Source organism: Mustela nigripes, chromosome 8 (genome assembly GCF_022355385.1).
Source record: "Mustela nigripes isolate SB6536 chromosome 8, MUSNIG.SB6536, whole genome shotgun sequence".
NCBI classification, from domain to species: domain Eukaryota; kingdom Metazoa; phylum Chordata; class Mammalia; order Carnivora; family Mustelidae; genus Mustela; species Mustela nigripes.
This window is the reverse complement of record NC_081564.1, coordinates 78,756,925-78,763,241: the sequence shown is the minus strand read 5'-3', so window position 1 is coordinate 78,763,241 and position 6,317 is coordinate 78,756,925.

Sequence of the window (6,317 nt, the reverse complement as noted above, 5' to 3'; positions counted from 1 at the left end):
ACAGGTGAGCAAGCAGCCTTGCCTATTGGATATTCAATACAATTGTTTTCTAAAAAAGAAATAAATTCATTACTAAGACTGACACACCTAAAATTATTGAAAAAGCTAGTGTCAAGCCTCTTCACCACCTATTGTAACTCCATCATTAGCGCGTGGGTTCCCACTGGGATTAATTTTATGGCAAAGAGAACGACGCTCAGGATGGCCTCACATTCGCCCGCGGACTCTCCGGCCAGCAACTTTGCGATGACGCGCTGCCAAGAATGGGAAAACCTGTTCTCTACCTGGAAAGCCATTGACCTAATTACCCTACGCATTTCGTTTCTGCTTTTTCCTCAGTCAGCAAAGAATAAGAATACAGCTCATCTCAGCCTTCCACGACCTGCCTTCAGTGTTAGGTCAAACTTAGTCATCAACACCAGGCTCTTGAAGAAGGAAAGAAGGCTTGCTTCTCTGGGTGCAGGACATGAAGCGCTCAGCTCCTGCAGTGTCCAAGCTTTGGTCCTTCTGCATAAAACTCCCTTTAAATTCATGCATTTTCCCTAAAAAAGTCATGGAACTGAAGATGGTGATGATAAGGCCCACTTTTGGACACAGGATGACCAAGGAAGGGGCAAGGGTGAAACCAAGAAGCTGAGTCAGGTCTCAGCTTGTGGGCACAGCAAGCAGCGTGGTCATTGCAACTAGTTCTCAACATCCACACATTTAGGCAGTCTCCCGTCTCGTGGCTATTTTGAGTTGTGCTCCAGTGAAATTAGGAGGGCAAGTATCTCTTCGAGATCCGGATGTCAATTCTTATGGCTAAATTCCCAGAACTGGGATTGCGGGGTCCTAGGATAGTTCTATTTTTAATATTTTGAGGAGCCTCTGTACCACTTTCCACAGTGGCTGCACCATTTTACATTCCCACCAATGGCACGCAGGGGAACGCCTATGTAGTTCTAATGGGCCCAGTTGTAGAGAAGGATCATTCTCTTCACAAAGGAAAACGTTGACTTGATGAGCATATCAGCAATGGTAGTAATGGAAATAATGATGACATGATGATGCTTTTATTTCTTTTGCACATTTCGCAGAGAACTGAACAGCCTGGGCAGTACCTTTGTGTGAATTCAGAAGAGGTGACCCTTCCTCCACCTGACACAGCCCCACACCTGGTGTGCAGCTGTATAAATGGAATGGCAGCTTGAGGTCATCCCCCTTACCCACTCACTAGAGTGCCCCCGACACAGCCACATGCAGTAGCACTCATGAAAGAGGAAAAGACTGGGTAGTAAGATATAGGAAAAGAACCAGCTCTGTGTTATAAGTAGACAGAAAATAAATAAATAAAATTATATATATTTACATATATATATATTTACATATATATACACACACACACACACACACACACACACACACACACACACATATGTATATGGTAGGGAGAAAAAGCTGGTTTCATTGCCTTAACACTTTCCACCTGCATCAGTAACCTCCTGTCTGGGACTGCTGGAGGAAGAGTCTTTTGACCATTAATGGGAGCTCCAAGAATTGGCCTAAAAGTCTGTCTCAGGTGTTTCTGTCCCCTCCCTCAGTGAGCTGCCACAGCAATCATGCCTCTTCAGTCATGGCAGGAAAGGCTAACCTTCGTTCCCAGTGTCAAAGAGAAGAGTCAGCTCAGTCAGACCCTTGACCCGGCTCTTGAAGATGGAAGTGGTGGTTGGCTCTGCCTAGATGATTGAGTGAGGACTGGCTCAAGTAGAGAAGATTTGCCTTGGCCCCAGGGGACTTCCTGCCATCGGTGGGCATCTCAGAGATCACTGCTATCCAGGCTCTCCCTCATATTCAAGTAGCACCTGAGCCCTTGAAAGGGTGAAAGACTTGGACGCTGGAATCCGGGCTCCCTGCTCACCTTGCCAGTGCTCTATTCATAGCACCCACCCGGCAACCTGGCAAATCTGGAATTTTCTCTTCAACCTGATGTCCCAGCTAAGTTTGCTTTTCCCAAAACTTGCTCCATGAAGCAATAGTCCTCTGAGTTAGAGGGTAACTAGCAGGTGTAGAGGTCGTAAGTTTAAGAAACAAGGCCCCACGTACTCCCCCGGAGAGCTACAAAGCTTTTTCTCCAAAGCTTAGAAAGTACTGCAGAACCTGTTTAACTTCGTTCAACACAACTTTTGCGTGACTTCTTAAGCATAGATTCCTATTTTCCTATTCCTATTCCTATTTTCACAGCAGCTTCTCATCCCCACAGAACTCGTGATCCTCCAGACTCATTTCGGAAATACTGAATGATTTTTTTTTTAAGTCAGTCAAAAAGGTTGTTAGTTCTGAGAGATAGCAGGACAACTCAAACACACGGATTACCTATCCGATCAGATGCTCTTTTACCATCAGTCAAAGTATGCATTAATACTTACTATTTGTGGGGAGGCAAAAAGGAGCTTGTGGGGCTCAATTCAGGCTACTCAGGTCTGGCAATGTTCCTCTAAGGCTGTGAGAAGTTCAAGGAACACATCCCTACGATCTTATCTCTAATGGAGAACAGCAGCGCGATCTACTTATCTATTCCAGAACTTAGGTCAGGCATAGTCATTTACCGTTCGTAACACACTTTGATCGCCTCACTTGAAAGCCGTCACACACTGGAAGGCGCCATTATCGTTGGGCCAAGGATGGGAACAGAAACAGACACCTTCCCACAGGGATACGCCCATCTACTAAATCTTGGGTGGCAGTTGGGTGGGGCTGAGGAAAAGAATGCCCTAGAAGCAGTTTCAGGTCCAAGAGCTAAAAGCACAGCAGGGAGGCCTTTCAGATCTGGTGTGAAGAGCAAGCAAAGGCCCTACAGGGGACTGAATGTCAACCCTGAGGGAAAAGCCCCGAATTCTTTTAAAAAATATCTATTACATTCAACCAGAAATGTATGAAAAGCAAACACTACTAGAAATTTTGCTTCCTAGGTAAATCTTCAGCTAATGTTTATCTTTACCTACATTCATTTGTCTTCCATTGAACATGATATTCCATTTTTAACCTAAATAGAACCAAGTCAGCTCTTGAGGGGAAACCATTGAATTCATCAAGTAAAAGCTTTTAATGGAATCAAATGCACTGAGAGTAAAAGAAGGGGCTCTGGAATCCGAGGGGGGGCTGGTGGGGGGCGGGTTTTAATCCTCACAGCACGGCTCACCAGCCACCCGAGCTCGGCAAATTTCTTCATGTCTCAGAAATCTCAATTCCTTTTGCCTCAAGCCAGTCGTCAGGACTGTTGTGGAAGCTGAATTATAATAGAGGTCATAGTTCGCCCAGTACCCAGCTTCTAAATGGCAATGGGGTGGATAAAGGTAATAATTGAAAAAAAAATCTTTAGCAATAATTATTTAATAATAATACTACTGGCAATAATCTACCAGCCTTATTTTATATTATAACACACTACTACTATTGTAATTACAGTAATAATTATAATAATAGTAATAGTATGACTAATAAAAGATAGTGAGGAATGGGAGAACCACTTTGGAAAACTGGCTGAATATTTGCATATGGCTCAGGAATCCCGGGTCCCAAGTATGTGTGTGTATAAATAGATAGAAGTTATATATTTTTTTAAAGATTTTATTTATTTATTTGACAGAGAGAGATCACAAGTAGGCAGAGAGGCAGGCAGAGAGAGAGAGAGGAGGAAGCAGGCTCCCTGCGGAGCAGAGAGCCCGACGCGGGACTCGATCCCAGGACCCTGAGATCATGACCTGAGCCGAAGGCAGCGGCTTAACCCACTGAGCCACCCAGGCGCCCAGAAGTTATATTTTTATGTGCCCACTTTATCCATGGCCATAGCAAACCAGCACTGGCGTCAGCCCCACAGCCCAGGACACCAAGGTCATCAGGGCCCCCGGTGCCAGGGCCCGCTATGCACCCACATCGTCTGACCTCCTGCTCTTTCCTTCATGTTCCATCCAGTCTGAGCCTCGTGTGCAATCTAGCACCTCAGTTTTCTTCCATAAACAATGAGCACATGCTTCTCCTTTCCCTGCCCTTTCTCGTCTTTCCCCATCTGGACTAAGATTCCAGGCCTTTCTGAAATCCCACTTCCTTCTACTGCCTTCTGGGCCCGGCCACCTCCGCAGAGAGACAGGAGGCTGCCAACAACTGCCAGTTAGCCTAGTGTCCTGCTGGGGACCAGCATAGGGACTAACTGAGAAGTTTTGTTTCACTCCGTTTGCCTGGAGGACGGAGACAGACATTGCATCGGCAGCAGTGGGTGGCCTGAGGTCCCATGGGATGCACAAGTGACTGCTCAAAGCCATCCGGGAGGAGCCTACCCCAGGGGTTCAAGGGCCCTAAGTCATAGGAGAAGGAGGTCAGACAGAGCTGCAGACATACCCTGCTAATCACCAATTTGGATGCTTTACCCCATTCTTCTGAGCCCATATGTCCTCCTAAAATATATGGGCATGGTGTCGATCTCCAGGGTGACTGGGAGAATAAGCAGATGTAGTAACACCCACAAAGCACCTGCCCCTACAACGCCTGGCCCATAAAGATGCTCCATGAAGGTACCGAGCTGAGCCGGCTCCCGCTAGGCCCATTTGGGTTGACAAGAAAAGGACCGTCGGAATCAGACAAACATCTGGGAACTTCAAAATAGAGAAGATACAGAAGAATTCCTCCAGGCACGTGCGGTGGCCATCTGTGCTGGGGAGAGATGGTGGCTTGGAGGTCAGAGCCCCAGCTCTGGACTCTGTCTACAGGAGTTCAGGTCTGGCCATCAGCTTTCACTAGCCCTGCGCTCTTGTCCTGGTGACCCACCCACTCGGTGTCTCCGTACGCTGGTTTATAAAACAAGGCTGTGTTTCCTCCTCCTGTGGTTTCCTCCTCCTCCTACGGTTGTTGATGACTAAGTGAGTAACCGGTTTATCAGCAAACCAGGCTGGGCAGGTGCCAAGGAAATGGCCCTCTCTCCATGTCCTCTCAAGTCCACACTGCCGCAGCGTCCCCCCCCCCCCCCACCCCCACCCCCACTCCCCTGGACTAAATCCCTTAAACCACATCCTGGAGCCTAACACCTCTCCAGTCATTTTCATGTGTAAATAAAGACATCTTCAGAAATGAAAAAGCCCAGATTTCTTCTAAGTGGGAACTTCAGATCCTCTTTTGGCTGAAAGCGTCTCCATCCACCAGCGCTGGGGGCTGGTTGGGGCTTACCATCCCACAGGGGAAGGGAGGGGAGGTGGGCTCCCCCCCCCCACACCTCCCCCGCCCCCCCCCGTTCTTCTGCTGCTTCTTACAACACCCAACTTGTGTGTGGGGGGGGGGGGGACTTGGCCTCACTGGTGCAGTTGGAATCCAGCGTGAGAGGTGCCAAATGCAAATGCTGGCTTTTTCTCACGGGATATTCTCCTCCTGGGCTCTTGGAGACACCCTCCCTGAGCCGACCTTTTGAGCAGCGTCTCAAAGCACTCGAGCCTGCTTCCCTGCATGTCTGGTGGCTGCTGGCACCAGGCCGCCTCCCCTCACGGCCTCTGCAGCCCCTTCTCCCTGCTCTGCCTCAGGGACCCCTCCAGCCCAGCTTTCCGAACCTTGGCACTGGGGGTGTTGCGTGGGCATTCTTTGCTCTGGGCCTGTTCGGAGCATGGTGGAATATTGAGAATTCTTGACCATAACATCATGTCTCCTAGGGAACAGAACTGCCCCCAGGTGAAAACCACTGGATTAGAGTAGCCCAGGCAAGAGTTCATCAAAAGTTCCAGTGCTTTCCAAATTCCAGGAGACACTCTAAGCTCCCTGAACACTTGGCTTAAAAAGGCGCTAACCCCTTCCCTCCTGTCAACACTCACTAACCCTTTCCGTGCTTATCCCCCGCTTTCTGTTTCTTAGGCTAGAGCGGGTGATGAGCCGAGAGTGGCAAAACGTGGCTTGGGTCACCCCCAGCAACCCTGCACAAATGGCTTTTTTTCTTTTGGGGGGGTGAGGAGCATTTGTCACTGTGCTCAGCCGTTACTGCAGCTGGGGACACATTCCATTGGAGCACAGCACAGGGACAGGACGAGGGCTCTGTTGATATTAGGTTCAGGGATACCGTAACTGGCTTAAAACAAATGTACATTGAGAAAAATGTACTTACAAATATTTTGAGCATATACAGCTTACTTAATAGAACGAGATTTTGAGGCTGGGCCTGAACTTTTCTGCTGGAGAAAAGCTCCATGTCCTCCTGCCAGGCCTCTCGTTTCCTTGCATAGTTACACATCACAGAAAGGGCTCGCAGCGCCCACACACACCCTCAGGTCCTTTCTCCCCAGGATGAACGGGATCGGGGGAGGAAG